At 38.6% G+C, this 17,081-nt stretch overlaps 1 protein-coding gene across 2 annotated transcripts in view; it reads left to right on the top strand.

Annotated features, from left to right (window-relative positions):
• The window catches only part of WNT11 (Wnt family member 11), a 182,147-nt gene that overhangs the window by 23,444 nt on the left and 141,622 nt on the right, over positions 1-17,081 (top strand). Inside the window, exon 1 of one of the 2 annotated variants that reach the window (XM_077451434.1) lies at positions 4,718-5,203. The exons of the other annotated variant lie outside the window; for it this stretch is intronic. The gene's annotated coding sequence lies outside the window, so the exon portion shown is untranslated. Of the gene's footprint in view, positions 1-4,717; positions 5,204-17,081 lie in introns of those variants that run through there. 2 annotated transcript variants of the gene reach the window in all.

Below are 17,081 nucleotides of genomic sequence, written 5' to 3' on the forward strand. Positions count from 1 at the left end.
ATTTGCAGCCAAGCTTCTTGAACGCCTTGCCCACAACTGTATGAATTGCCACCTCACTAACAACAACTTTCTCGATCCCCTTCAGTCTGGCTTCCGCCCACAACATTCCACTGAAACTGCCCTACCAAAACTCACCAATGACCTTCTAACTGCTAAAACCAATGGCCACTATTCCATACCCATACAGACCTTTCTGCTGCCTGGCCTTTGGCACCCTGCCTTTGATTGGCCAAAGCATGCAGGTCAGGTGCATGCTTTGGCCAATCAGCAGCTGTCCATGCACTGCGATATCGCAGTGCATTATGGGGCGCACTGCGGCAGGGGAACGTACCATGAGCATCCCATATGTTTGTTTGTTCTACGAATAAATGAACACCCGATGTTTGAATCAAGCCTATGTTCAACTCATACATCGGGACCATCCCTAGTGTCCATCAGCTGGCTTTTTTTTCTTTCAAATATTGGAAAAAGAATTTACCCGCACTATGGATAATGTATACCCATGCAACGAATAATTTAAAAGAGAAGTATGGCACTTTTGTTTTTTTTAAGATTCACACTTACCTTACCTGTCCCCGACTGGCTCTAACACTGAAAACTGAGCGATCAAACACCACTGATCGCTCGACTCTCACAGCTCCCTGAGCAGAGAGCTGGTGAATATCAGGCAGTGCTCTCTGCTCTGCCCCCCCCACCGCACCCATTCACTTGCTCACTGGAGCGCAGGGCTGTGGAGGGGCGGGGTGGCTGGTTCAGGCTCTCAGCAGCTCGATGAAAGGCTGCGCCAGGTGCCGGTTCAGATCTCTGTGGGTGGATCTTGACTTCATTGTTGCGATCTTGCCGGAGCCTGGACTGACTCTGCGACGTATCATGTATATATACGTGATTTTGCTCTTCCAAGTAGGAAGGCACACGCATGCACTGTCGTTGTGCCGCTTCTGCTGTGACGATCAGCAGGTGACGGCCAATAGATGCCCGTTGGCACCCGCTGATCGGCAAGGAGACATACTGGAAAGAGCTCTGCCTATGTAAACAAGGCAGAGCTCTGTCCTATCAGTGGGGTTGTGTTAGATTTTGTTTACCTCCAAAGCGGGGATTAAAATCCAGCATATCCCTTCATGAAAGCAGTACATAGTTCACACAAAATCACTGGTTAGGCACGCATTTAACCCTTTGATCGCCCTAGATGTTTAACCCCTTACCAGCCAGTTTCATTAGTACAGTGACAGTGTATATTTTTAGCACTGATCACTGTATTAGTGTCACTGGTTCCCACAAAGTGTCAAAAGTGTTAGTTTGTCTGCCGCAATATCACAGTCCCTCTTTAAGACGCTACTCACCAGCATTACTAGTATATATATATTAAAAAAAGTATATATACCATAGTTTGTAGACACTATAACTTTTGCCCAAACCAAAAAAAATTGGCCAAAAATATGTAGCAGAATACATATTGGCCTAAATGAAGAAATGTGTTTTATTTTTTATTTATTTTTTCGGATATATAGCAGAAAGTAAAAAAAAATTGTTTTTTTTCCCTCAAAATTATCTTTTTTCATTTATAGCGCAAAAAATAAAAAACCCAGAGGTGATCAAATACCACCAAAAGAATTTGTGGGGAAAAAATAGTATATAGACAGTTAAAGATAAAAAAACTAAAAAAAGTTTTGCCTGAAGATACACTTTAATAAAAAGTTTACTATAGTTCATGTATACTCATCAAACTATAAACTGATGTAAAAGTGGAACATCCCTTTAACTGCTTGCCACCCGGCTCTCATTTTGGGATGCTGTCATATGACGGCATCCCAGAATGGCCGCTCTCGCACGCCTGCAGGGGCACGCATCGCGGCGATCGCGGCCGTGCCACGTTGCTAGGACACTGCGCAACCATGATCTCTGTGAAGAGCCGCATCTGCGGCTCTTTAACCATGTGATCGGCTGTGTCCAATCGGTCACATGTAAAGAAGGAAATGCCGGTAATCAGTGCTCCTCGTCTCACACTGACAGAGTGTGTGGTGAGGAGAGACGCTGAGCGGCATTTCCACACAGGGGGGCATCTAGGAATGTAATCAGGGCACTGATCATCAGTGCCCTGATTACAATATAGAAATACAGTGTCACCATACAGTGCCCACCATTGCCCATCAGTAACAGCAATCAGTGCCCACAAGTCCCACCAATCAGTGCCCATTAGCGATGCTAGTCAGTGCTGGCAATCAGTGGCACCTATCAGTGTGGCCCATCAATGCCCATCACTACTGTCGATCAATGCCCATCAGTGTCACCCATCAGTGCCACCCATCAGTGCCCATCAGTACCACCTATCCATGCTGCCTATCTGTGCCACCTATCAGTGCCCAGCAGTGCCGCCTATCAGTGCCCATCAGTGCCACCTAACAGTGCCCATCAGTGCCGCCTATCAGTGCTCATCAGTGCCCATAAGTGCGGCATATTAGTGCCTCCTCATCAGTGCCATCTAATCAGTGCCCATAAGTGCCTCCATCCTCATTAGTGCCCATAGGTGCCACCTCATCAATGCCCACCAGATCAGCCTATCAGTGCCCATCAGTGCCACCTAACAGTACCCATCAGTGCTGCCTATCAGTGCTCATCAGTGCTACATATCAGTGCCACCTCTCAGTGCCCATAAGTGCGACATATTAGTGCCTCCTCATCAGTGCCACCTCATCAGTGCCCATAAGTGCCGCCTCATCAATGCACATAGTTAAGCCTATTAATGTCCATCAGTGCTGACTCATCAGTGCAAAATCAGTGGAGAAAAATCCTTAGATTTACAGAGACTGCACTTCCAAGTGTACTTTCAGTGCAATTTCAAGTGCAGTTTGCACTTGTAGTTTGCATTGGATTTGTCTTTCGTAAATAACCCTCAATGAGTCATAGTTAGCAATGAATGGCACAATTTGTGCATATATTCATTTGATTGCAGTGCATTTTCCCAACATTTTAACTCAAGAGAAACTTTAATTTCACTAATGCTGGATACACACTATACAATTTACTGTAGATTTTTTTTCCTTCGGATTTACCAAAACCATATAATATGAGGTCAAACCTTAAGCCCTTGTACACACGGTCGGACATTCTGACGGAAAATGTCCGATTGGACCATGTTGTCGGATAATCCGACCGTGTGTGGGCTCCATTGGACTGTTTCCCTCGGAATATCCGACCGACAAAGTTTTAGAGCTGGGCTATAAAATTTTCCGACAACATGATCCGATCAGACTTTCTCCGAACGTTTGTAGAGAATTCCGATCGGACAAAGTGCCACGCATGCTCAGATCAAATTCCTAGACCAAAGCTATTGGCTACTAGCCTGAACGTAGTCCCGTCGTAACGAAATAACGTCATCACATTACGAATGATCGGATTTTCCGACAGCTTTGTCCGATCGTGTGTATGCAACACCAGTTTCGGACAAAATACAATGGACAAAATCCAATGGATTTTGTTGTCGGAATGTCCGACCGTGTGTACAAGGGCTTACAGTAGTTACAAAATTTACCGACAGAAAAAAAGTAAAAAACATTTTTTTTTTCAAAATTTTTGGTCTTTTTTTTTTTTTTTTTTTGTAAAAAAAAAAAAAAAAACCCAGCTGTGATTAAATACCACCAAAAGAAAGCTCTATTCATGTGAAGAAAATTATAAAAAATTAGTTTGGCTACAGTGTAACACGACCGCGCAATTGTCATTCAAAGTGCGACAGCGTTGAAAGCTGAAAAATGGCCTGGGCAGGAAGGGGGTGTGAGTGCCCAGTAAGCAAGTGGTTAAGAAATGTTGCAAAAAAAAATCAGGGTTGCCAGCCTCAATAAAACCAGGGATAGTGTGTAAAAATCTGTGTCTTTAAAAAAAATCCCAAGATTATAGCTGCCCCGCCTCTCCAGTACCTTTTCAGTGTGTGTATGTGTATTCTGTGTGTATATTGTGTGTCTGTGTGTGTGTATACTGTATGTGTGTGTATACTGTGTGGCCCCAAAATCTTCTATTGCCCGGGGGGCCCATAATCTTCTATTGCCCAGGGGCCCCATAATCTTCTATTGCCCGGGGCCCCATAATCTTCTATTGCCCGGGGCCCCATAATCTCCTATTGCTGGGGGCCCCATGAGTTGTCAGTCTGCCCCTGCAGGTATGTCATTGTAATTGCAGGATACAGCTGCACCTCCCAGCACCCCACTGCAACTCCTCTGTGCACCTTCATGATTATAAAAATACATATTAGCTTGATGGATGAATAATTCTATAGTATTCCAAATGAATAACTGAGAAGTTCCTTTATTCAAGTTTGATAGCCCTATACAATGTTAAAACTTGTATTATTGACTTGTATTGTATCATTCTCAATCAATTATATTAAAAAGGAATAATTCTATAGATACATATTATACAGATCATTATAAAGATACATACATCAAAAATAAAATACAAGTTTTGCTTATTAGGAGATACAGTTTAAGAAAACGTTTTGCTTAGAGATACAGTTGAATACAAAGTTTTCTATGATGTGTACACAGTTGATGTAAAAGTGGAACATCCCTTTAAGAAATGTTGCAAAATGTTAAAAAAAAAAAAAAGTATTTTTATCCTCCCAGCACAATTGCCTTCTTTTCGTGCAGAGCCCCCTCCTGCAGATCCCTGGTAGGGTGGGAGGTTTGGAGGATTGTGCTCCTCTTGCAGCACCTCATCCTGCACCTCCCTCCCTCCTCACAGCAGACCAGTGCAGCAGTGCAGTGCAGCTCCTCAGTCTACCCCAGTGCAGGAGGAGGAGGATGAGGAGGAGGAGGAGGAGGACAGCTCCCTGAATACATCAAACACCGCTTGTCCCCGTTTGAAGCTGCAAATCCGGAGCACTTTGTTATGCTAATGAAGTCTGACATCACTTGTGTGATCAAAGCCAATGACAGGAATATAAGCAGGTTGTGGAGCGGAGAGGGGCAGAGCAGCCTCTAGCTGGCAGTGTCCTCCAGGACTTCACACAGGCACCAGCACCTTCCACTTCTCCAGGACTGTACACTGCGCTGATCCCTATGGATGATCAGCACTTCTCCTCCTCCTCCTGACACCCAGCACCAGGGATATTACACTGCACTCTGGGATAAGGACAGGGACTGACTGCCTGCAGGGACAAGTGTCCAGGGATTCTGATTTGGCTGGACAAGTGACTCTGAGATCACACATCATGGTGAGTGCTGCTGGGATCTGTGCATGGAAAGGATGAGGGTGATCCAGGATTCATAGCAGAGATCAACTCTGTCTGTATGGACATTGCACTTATCTGGAGTTTTCACTGTATGTCCCAGAGAGGAGGGAAGAGGGGAGAAGAGAAGAGGGGGAGATGGGACAAGAGAAGATGGGACAAGGGAAGAGGGGAGAAGGGAAGAGGGGAGACGAGGGGAGAAGGGAAGAGGGGAGAAGAGAAAATGGAAGAGGGGAGAAGAGGGGGGAGAGGGGAGAAGGGAAGAAGGGAGAAGAGAAGAGGGGAGAATAGGGGGGAAGAGAAGAGGGCAGAAGAGGGGGAAAGAGAAGAGGGGAGAAGAGAAGAGGGGCTAATAGGGGGGAAGGGAAGAGGGCAGAAGAGAAGAGGGGAGAAGAGAATAGGGGGAAAAGAGAAGAGGGAAGAAGAGGGGTTCAAGTAGGTGTTCCAGCTAGTCTACTATATCTATCATCTATTCTTTTCTATCCATTGAATTATCCCTTCCTCCCTCAATAATCTATCTATCTATTTCAATGGTCTCACTATTTATCCATCCCTCGCCTTCTCTATCTATCTATCTATCTATCTATCTATCTATCTATCTATCTATCTATCTATCTATCTATCTATCTATCCCTTTCTCGCTCAATAATCTTGCGCTCTCTCTCTCTCAATAATATCTATCTATACATCCTATGATTCCTATCCTTTAATAATACCTATCAATCTACTGTATCTATCTATCTATCTATCTATCTATCTATCTATCTATCTATCTATCTATCTATCTATCTATCTATCTATCTATCTATCTATCATATCCTTTAATATCTGTCTATCCCTTTCTCACTCAATAATCTTGCTCTCTCTCTCTCTCTCTCAATAATATCTATCTATCTATCTATCTATCTATCTATCTATCTATCTATCTATCTATCTATCTATCTATCGTCTTAATTTATCTGTCTAATTATCTCACCCTTTTGTCTTCTCTCCCACTCTCCATCCATCCATCCATCTGTATTCTGCCTATCTATCTGATATACAAACTTCATATCTATAATTATCTAGCTATCATCTGGGTTCCCTATGAAATCTATAATACACATATTTAGGTAAACACTATATAGACTCCCCATGGTGTGATCATTCCTCCGGCTATGCCTGTCAGGTTAGATGTGTACAGTCCTCCCTCTAATAATGACAATCATTCACTCTACTTCTCACACTGAAAAAAAAACTTTTGTTTTTCTTGTGAATTTCCTCTAAATGATAATGTAATGAATTGGTCCTGTGTGCTCTCCAGGGAACCTCAGAGCGATCAGACATGCTCCATTATTTATTTTGCATTGTTGTAGTAAACTTAGATCTGTTTGTGGTTTATTTATCAATAGAAGATTCTTCTCCACTTCATTACACTGGAGGTTCTGCTAGAAACTGAGAGTGGAGGGGTGACTGTGGAGGCAAACTTAAAAGTGCTTTTCTTGAGTGTCCTGTGTGACTAAGAAGTGTAGAATAATAAAGAAGGAGATAGATAGATAGATAGATAGATAGATAGATAGATAGATAGATAGATAGATAGATAGATAGATAGATAGAATGTTTTTTATGAGTGCCTTGTGTAACCCAGGAGTGTAGAAAGAGATAAATAGATAATACATAGAAATACAGGATTAGATTTTTTTACAGTACTATAATTTTATATAGATTTTATGTAGACAGATATCTATCTATCTATCTATCTATCTATCTATCTATCTATCTATCTATCTATCTATCTATCTATAAATAGATAGATAGATATATAGATAATTAATTATATTGATACATATTACATATTAGATACATATTAGATAGTTAAATATAAAGATGCATATTAGATAGGTAAATATAAAGATACATATTGGAGAGATAATTATGAAGACACCTATTAGCTAGCTAATTATGAAGATGAATATAGCTAGTTATAAAGATACATATTAGATAGGTAAATTTAAAGATACATATTCGAGAGATAATTATAAAGATACATATTAGATAGGCACATTTAAAAATACATATTAGTGAGATAACTATAAAGATTAAAGATACACTTCAGAGAGATATTAGAGTGAAAATTATAAAGATACATATTAGATATCTAATTATGAAGATACTTATAGCTAATTATAAAGATACATATTAGATAGCTAATTATAATGAAACATATTAGGTAGTTAATTATAAGACATATTAGCTTGACAGATAAATAATTGTGTACATGCATATTGAACAGATAATTATAAAGATACATGGAGTATTATATGGATAGAGCTTGATTTACAATGGTCAGCATGCAGCCTGTGAAGATATAGATAGATATAGAAGATATAGATTAAGATATAGATTTATATAGAAGATACAGATGAAGATATAGATGGATAGAGATAGATTTACAAGGTTAGTATGCAGATAATGGGTGAACACAGAGCAGCCAGTGAAGATATTGATGGATATAGAAGATATAGATGATGAAGATATTGATGGATATAGAAGATATAGATGATGAAGATATTGATGGATATAGAAGATATAGATGAAGCTATAGATGAATATTGAAGATATAGAAGATATAGATGGATATTGAAGATATAGAAGATATAGATGAAGATATAGATGGATATAGAAAATATAGATGGATATAGAAGATATAGATGAAGATATAGAATATATAGATGGATATAGAAGATATCGATGGATATAGAAGATATAGATGAAAATATAGATGGATATAGAAGATATAGATGAACATATAAAATATAAAGATGAATATATCGATGGATATAGAAGATATAGATGGCTATAGAAGATATAGATGAAGATATAGATGGATAGAGCTAGATTTACAAGGGTCAGTATGCAGATAATGGTTGAGCACAGAGCAGGCAGTGAAGATGATGGATACTTCAGCAGAATACAGAATGGCTTGAAGGAGGCACTTTGGGTGAAGTAAGCAGTAAAGGAGAATTGGAGATAAAGGCGTAGAACAATAAGACTGGAACAATACTAGGAATGTCTTGGTGGGTAATCATTACAGGGCCGCTGGTGCCACATAAATCGGAGGAAGACATAAAGAGTGTGGGAACAAGGAGCCCCCTAAAAAAGAGAAAGGTCCATGTTGTGTGAAAACTTTGATACCAGCAGAAAAGATGACATGGACATCCATATATCTAGACTGGAACTTTCTTTGAAGACTTTTTTGAAATATTCTGTTTCTGGTACAGCCAGAGAACCATGTAATTAGAAGGTGCGTTTTTTTTGTTTGTTATAAAAAGCAAGGTTCACTCTAGCCCATAGTCATTGGTACGATCCTGCTTATGTATGTTTTCATGATTCTCTACTATATCAGCACATTTCTTTTCTTCTTAAACACCAAGCCAGGCTCAGAGATTTTTTTTTTCTTTTTCCAGGTTAGGTTCTCTAAATGTTTTAAATTTTTTAAAAATTTTAAAGAAGATTTTAAATGCCTTTATTGGATGCGTAAGTGAGTGCAGGTCACCTTGCCTGAGACATATTTAAGGTAAACAGGCCAACAGACATAGAATAATGATTGCAACAATCAGAAGGCAGAACAAGTTTTACAACGCTGTAAACATTGGAGATTGCGATTGTCCGGTTTTATAGTGTAGGGGACATACAACTTAAAATACAGAAGACCCCAAGTCTGGGTTTTCTGCTTCCTGTTGTTTGTTCAATTGTTCGTCATTGTTCAACATTAAGATCTGAATATATCTTTAAGACAACAGCAGGTAAAAATTCTCTTCTCTTTGTGCAAAATTAATTATGTACAGATGCTTGAATGGTCAAGGCTAAACTTGCTGTATTGAACATTTGATTTATTGGCCTTTTTTTGCCTTGCTTTGAATTGACTGTAGGTATAGGACTGTATACATGGAGATTTTCAATTTGTGTGTGTGTGTTTTTTTTTTTCTGTGGATTGAACTGGATGGAATTTTTTCAACCAGATTAACTATGAGGAGAAATTTACTAAAACTGAAGCACTCAGAATCCGGTGCAGCTGTACATGGTAGCCAATCAGCTTTTAACTTCAGCTTGTTCAATTAAGCTTTGACAATAAAACGTAGATGCTGATTGGTTTCTATGCAGAGCTGCACCAGATATTGCACTCTCCAGTTTACTAAAGTCCCCCGTACGTAACTATGGAAAGGAGAATATTATTTGTCTGTCTTGACTTTTAGACTGACTGTAGAGAGGTATATGTCTTATAGAGGGTATTGGGGGTTATAAGTTAAAGGCAAATCCACTTTAATTTACAAGTGCAAACTACAGGAATACCCCACTTTTAAGTACACAATAGGATTTATTTACTAAAGCTGGAAAGTGCAAAATCAGGCTTACTTCTGCATAGAAACCAACAAGCTTCCAGGTTTTATTACCAAAGCTTAATTGAACAAGTTGGGATAAGAAGCTCATTGGTTTCTATGCAGAAGTGAGCCTCATTTTGCACTTTCCCGCTTTAGTAAATAAACCCCATTGCGTACTTAAAAGTGGGGCATGCCTGTACTTGAAATTGCACTGAAAGTGCACTTGGAAGTACAGTCGCTGTAGATCCGAGGGGGACATGCAAGGAAGATAAAAAACAGCATTTTAGCTTGCACTTGATTGGATGATAAAATCAGCAGAGCTTCCTCTCATTTCAGATCTACCCCTTAGATTTACAGAGACTGCACTTCCAAGTGCACTTTCAGTGCAATTTCAAGTGCAGTTTGCACTTGTAGTTTGCACTGGATTTGTCTTTCGTAAATAACCCTCAATGAGTCATAGTTAGCAATGAATGGCACAATTTGTGCATATATATTTATTTGATTGCAGTGCATTTTCCCAACATTTCAACTCAAGAGAAACTTTAATTTCACTAATGCTGGATACACACTATACAATTTTCTGTAGATTTTTTTCCTTCGGATTTACCAAAACCATATAATATGAGGTCAAACCTTAAGCCCTTATACACACGGTCAGACATTCCGACGGAAAATGTCCGATCGGACCGTGTTGTCGGATAATCCGACCGTGTGTGGGCTACATCGGACTGTTTCCGTCTGAATGTCTGACCGACAAAGTTTTAGAGCTGGGCTATAAAGTTTTCTGACAAAATGATCCGATCGGACTTTGTCCGATCATTTGTAGAGAATTCCGATCGGACAAAGTGCCACGCATGCTCAGGTCAAATTCCTAGACCAAAGCTATTGGCTACTAGCCTGAACGTAGTCCCGTCGTAACGAAATAACGTCATCACATTACGAAAGATTGGATTTTCTGACAACTTTGTCCAATTGTGTGTATGCAACACCAGTTTCGGATAAAATCTGCTGGACAAAATCTGATGCATTTTGTTGTCAGAATGTCCGACCATGTGTTCAAGGGCTAAGAGTTTCAATTCACATGCAATCAGGCAGGCCCTTGCATTGCGTGGTTTAGGTAAATCTCAACAAAATCAGACTATACAACAAAAGTTGCATGTCTTAGTCCTCTGTGGATAAGACATTTTGCTAGTGACATTTTTCGATAAAGCCAAAAAAAGCTAATTGGAGGAGAACTTTTGCTCAATATTCCCTTAATAATTTTTGCAGAAATTTTGATGCTCAATACTAGCTGAGAGATAGGGGCCTGCAATCTCAGGTATTGGGTGCCATGACCTTCCACAGTCTTCTCTGCTTCTCAAGTGACCTGTGAAAGAGGCAAATTTGAAACGGGAAAACCAGTTGGGAAATCTATTATCACCCTGTTTTTGTGATCTTGGAAATGCTTTGGCTGGTTAATCTTACAATGCTTGTAGATCGTTGCCGGTAATGCTCAGTTCTGTTGCAGGACTGTGTATGGGCAATTTAATTCCTGAACTTCATGGACCATTTATTTTGGTCAAATTACAAGAATGAGTATGAACTTAAATGTATACTGTTGTTCAGTTGCTGAGTGAGAGGTTCAGTTGATTTTGATAAAAACGGGGCGATTTACTAAGGAAATCATTTTCACTCAAGCCTGCAGTCAAGGAACCCAATCAAGGTTTAAGAGATTTCCACAAAGAACATTCCACCGAAATGGATTTAGAACTTAAAGGATCTAAACTGAAAAACGCTACTTTGGCAAATTTAATGTTTTTTTTTTATTTTTTATTTTGACCTACAGTTTTTGCAAAGTTTGCACAGTTAAAGAATGTATTCTGATTATGCATGCTGACAGATAAGAATAATTCAGTTTATACTCTGCCAGGTGATTTACTAGAAGGGCAGTTTATAACTTTGCTGGCTACAATTGTTCCTTTGAGTTTGGGAAAAATATGGGTTATTTTTGAAATTTCCAGTAATAATTTTTTTTATTTCCTGGGGTCAGCAAGAAAAACAAAAAAAGACTTCTCTTTTGTCTTCGATCCCACACTGTTTCATCATTGTATAACAGCGCAGGATCAGTTGCAGAGTCTCCTTGTGTTTCTACAGAAATCCATTTGTGCAAAATATGTGTCAGATTGCAGCTAACTCCTATAGTTTCAACTTGCCCGTTTAGTCTACAGTGGCCATCCATGTTCCTTCACTAGCCAGTGGTGAGAACTGTTCAAGCGACAATGCAGTCATGTAGGGGCTAACAGTCAGTTAATAAGGAGCACTTTATAGTGTTGTTGCTCATATTCACACAGAGATTTTCACGTTTTGTGATCTCCCGGCGTGCGCTATTTCAGAACATTGGCCAGGTTGTGAAATTGTGATTGTGGGAATAGGGATTATGGTGGATTGAAAGATTGTGTATGCTTGAGGGTCTTTCAGAGATCAGCTTGTTTAATAAATGTTCCCTGTAGAATGTAGACGGTCTTTCATTAGCTTGTTTGCGTGTTAGCAAAATTACTTTGGGGCCCCATTTAGAGTCAACATTTACAATTGATATTCATGGCTATAATAGCTTCTCTGTATTCGTTCTCACCATACATTCACCGAGATAGAAATACAGAAGGATTTTGGTATGAACTTACATGATTTATAAAGACTTTTTAAGTCCGATTTACAAAAGAAGTTGAGAATTGCGCAAAGTGCAAATTGCTGTTTACTTATATATTCTGCACAGGATTGTGTATTCAAAGTAGCATGGATTTTGTTTCTTACACAATTAGATAATTCGCAAATTTTTTTGTGTGAAGATTCTCAACTTTTTTTGGTAAATCAGCCTCATTGGTCCTGACTTTTCACTACAATTCTACAACTTCCACAATTTATAAAGACTTTTTAGGCCTGAACTACAAGAGAAATTGAGAACTATGAGAATTGCGTAAAGTGCAAATTGCTTTTCACTTATATAAACTACACATGATTGGGTATTCAGTGTAACAGGAATTTGTTTCTTACACAATTGGATAATTCGCACAATTTTTTGTGTGAAAACTCTCAACTTCTTTGGTAAATCAGCCTAAATGGCTCTGACTTTTCACCACAATTCTACAACTTCCACAATTTATAAAGAATTTTTAAGCCTGAATTAACCTCCCTGGCGGTATGATTCGTTCTGGTTTTAGGTGCTGAAAGCGGTACAATTATTTTGCATGGAAATTTGGCGTTTTATATTGTAGTCCTGTAATTCTTAGGAATAACTCTCTTAAATGTGTTCAAACCAGAGTCTAGCAGACATCCTGGGTATGATAAAGTTTATAATATAATAAATAATAATAAAAATTATTCAATAATGTAATCAAATCCTAAAACACTGAAAAAGGGACACTTTCTGGTTGCTATGGACAATCTCCAAATTCCAGGCAGAACAAACAGTATTTATAATATAAAAGTGCATGCAGGGCACTGCACAGACCACTAGGGACAAAGGGGGTTGTGTATTTTTTTATACAGAACTGTAATCTGTAAGATTACAGTACTGTGTGTGTTTTGTGTACTTTTACTTTTTTGAATTTGGTGCTGATCTCCGCTCCCGTGCGCCGTAACATCGCAGGGAATGGAGCTCAGCAGCATTCGGCACTGTGTGAATCGAGCGGAGGACAGCTCGATCACACAGCACGGAGGACATCGCTGGATCCAGGGGACAAGGTAAGTAACTTCTCCGTGTCCTCCCTGTATCCAGCAATGCGATCCCGTGTCTGGCTCGGGGGTTACCGCTTGTGATAGTAAAATCCCAACCCGGGCCAGACTCGGGATTACCGCTAGGGAGGTTAACCTCCCTGGCGGTTTTCCCAACTGTGGCTCGGGGTTAAATTTCAGTACCATTAGCAGTAACCCAGTGGGCTCTGTCCTCCACCCGATGCCTCTGTGTGCCAGGCTCCGTTCCCTGCGAGCGTCGCAACGCATGGGGAGGAGCCCGGCGGCAAATTCAAAAAATGTAAAAATCTAAATCATAATCCCCAGTGCTTTGTCCAATGCCCTGCATGCAGTTTTATATTGTATATACTATTCTTTCTGCCTGGAAACTGGAGATCCATAGCAACCAAAAAGTGTCCCTTTACGTCAAAAGTGGTTTTAGACCAGCTAGAAAACAGCGATAATAAATTAGAACACTTGCAGAATTGAGCGATAGTGAATCGTGGGGAAATTAATTTTATTATTATTATATTATTCTTTTTTATAGTTATTTATATTTATTTATTATATTATAATTTATGATTTTGTGTTTCAAATGTCATCATACCCGGGATATCTTCTAGACTCTTGTTTGGACAGATTTAAGTGTGTTATTGCTAAGAATTACAAGCCTACAATATAAAACGCCAAATTTCTACGCAAAATAATTTTAGATGCAAAAATCTGACATAATCATACCGCCAGGGAGGTTAAAAGAGAAGTTGAAAATTGCGTAAAGTGTAAAATGCTGTTTACTTATTTAATCTGCACATGATTGGGTATTCACCATAACCAGAATGTGTTTCTTTCTTTTTTTTTTTTGTTCCATACATTTTATTGTGTATCAGAACAGCATACATCATAAAAAGTAGTAACAATAGAACAGATTTGGTTTCAAAACCATATAGTATTACACAACTGTAATAATATGCGCTAATGTAATCGAAAATGCGATTTTGTAATATAGGGAACATAACATGTTGTACACATAAACATCTTATCTTAAAAGAACTATATAACGTTCATATTATTAAAGTTATATTAAGTTATATTAATATGTATTTGTTATTTTTTTTTTATTATTTCCTTCTCACTCCTTTCCATTGTCTTTTGCCTTCTCTTTTCATTTTACTTATCATGTTATATTGCTGCTTCATAGACATTAGTAGATTTGAATTGTATCCCGTTATACCAAGTTGAAGTGAACTTTGAGATGTTTTCTTGTGATATGCTGATATGTTCCTCTATTTTCTCAATGTGATTGATTCTATGAAACCATTCTTTTTTTGAAAGAGTATTTTTTGACCGCCAATGGTACGTTATGCGTTGTCTTGCGGCATTTATTATAAACATAGGTAAACATTTGAGATATAATTTCTTAGATATTTTAGTATGGGGCAAGAGGAATTGGTTCGGAGTATAGTTTCAATTTTCTGACTTGACTGAACTAATTGTGTCGTCGACCATTTCCCAGAATGTTTGGATCATGGTACACAACCACCATATATGAATCATGGAGCCCTCTTCATTTCACATCTCCAGCATCTATTAGAGACTTGGGGATAGAATTTATTTAGCAGGGTGGGCGTTCTGTACCAACGTGTAATGACTTTATATCTGCATTCTTGAGTTGCTACATTAAGAGGCCCTTTGTGAGCATACATGAAAATTACTTCCCATTCTGTTAATGTCATTTGGATATTGAGGTCTCGTTTCCACACTTGACATAATGTACTGGTGAAGTCATTTAGTTCCCCAAAATGAGATATATATAAGATAAAGATGGTATGTCTTTGGGGAGCAAAGATTTTCTAGAGTAGTTAGAGGTCTTGTCCATGTGTTAGCTATCTCATGTTTGGTCAAGTAGTGTTTGATTTGTATATAATTCTATTGTGATATGACTTTCAGGGTAATGTCTCTGTTAACACTGTCTCTTGATTTGATAGCATTCCCTCTACAGAAGTGTTTAGGCAGAATCTCTTTATGGGGCCAGTCTCTCGAGAGGAAGTTTTGTTCTAGTCCTAGGGAAAGTCTGGGTTACCTTTCAGCGGAGTCAGATTACCCAACCAGGGTGTTAGATTGCTGGTTTTTGAGACTTCACAAAAGATGTCTAAAGTGGGACCTATTAGAGGGTGGGATTTAGCAGCCGATGGATGATGTTTTGGATGTAGCCAAGGAAGGGATTTTAAGGGTTGTGGAATTTGTATGTGTTCTATGGAAACGCAATTTTTAACCAGTTAGTGTATATTCCAATCCAAAATTCTTGCTAAGTGAGAAGCCTGGTAATATTTTTGTAAGTCAGGAAGGGCAATTCCTCCTTTATATTTTGGTAAATTTAGACGAGTATGTGTGATTTTGGGAGACTTGCCTCTCCATATGAAGGTTGAACAGGCACAACGAAAGGATGTAAAAAATTCGTTTGGCACTCGAGTGGGAGTTGTTTGCATGGCATAAAGGAAGCACATTAGAATAGTCATCTTAACCTCTATGCCAAGAAATATTTAAAGAATTCCAATGTTTTAGATCATTGTATGTTTCTTTTAAGATAGGTATATAATTGAGTTTAAAAAGGTCTGACATCTTAGTAGGAATTTGAATTCCAAGATATGTTATAGTATCTTTGGACCACGTGAAAGGAGAAGTTTTTTTGGCATAGTGTCACTGAGTCTGGTGTTAGAGAAATATTGAGAGCGTTTGATTTGGAATGATTAATTTTTAAATTTGATAATGATTGCAAATGTTCCAGGTCATGCATGAGGTTGGGGCGTGTTATGTGTGGTTCAGATAGGAATAGGAGCATATCATCTGCAAAAGCTGCATGTTTATATGTTTGATTGTGTAATTTAATACCTTTTATATCTGGATTTTGTCTTATGTTATTTAACAAATTTTCTAACATAAGGTCGAACAATAATGGGGATAGAGGGCATCTCTGCCTCATCCCATTGCGCAAATTAAAGGTGTCTGACAGGTATCCATTGAGAATTTGTTTCTACATGATTGTGACATTTTCTGTGTGAAGAATCTCAACTTCTTCTATTTTATCCTCAATGGCACTGACTTTTTACCAAAAATTTCACTTCTAGTGGTTAATTTACTAAAGCAATGGAGCATGTGCACTATGCAAACTAAATTTTCACTTTGCTAGGAGATATTCACTAACCTTAGTGAATGCTGAGAAAATTAATTTGCCAAAAATATCCGGTCACAAGCAAGGATAATTTAGAAAAACAGGATTTTTGCTTGCACATGATTGGAAATTAGAAGTCAATACAGATTCACCTCATTCACTAAGCTAAGCCAAAAGTCCCTTGCAAAGTGAAACAGACCCTATCCTTTAGTAAATCCACATGGCGTATACAAACCTTAGTGTAGCTGAAATCATTTTTTTTCACTGTTAGGAAGTTCTCAAAGGAACCTTTCTTACATATGTGTTATTGTTTTTTTTTTTTGGGCCATTTTTTGTTGTTTTTTTTTAAACCAATTATTTTTCTTATCTCTCTACTTTTATCTGTTCTTTTTTCTATTTCGCGTCAGAGTTGCAACTTAAAATCCATCAGGAGCGTGGCAGTGGGGGGAAAAAAGTAATTATCTTTCCAGTCTTTCGAAACAACTTTCTCAAATTCTGAAAATTCTATGTATAAGGCTGGTCACACTGAGACAATTTTGATAGATCCTAAATAAATGGTCCCAGTAGTGAAAGAACATTCATATCATTAATACATACATGACGTATTGTATGTGGAACACCACAT

The sequence above is a fragment of the Lithobates pipiens genome, unplaced genomic scaffold (assembly GCF_037356315.1).
Source record: "Lithobates pipiens isolate NorthernLeopardFrog02 unplaced genomic scaffold, aLitPip1_a1.2 Scaffold_23, whole genome shotgun sequence".
NCBI lineage: Eukaryota > Metazoa > Chordata > Amphibia > Anura > Ranidae > Lithobates > Lithobates pipiens.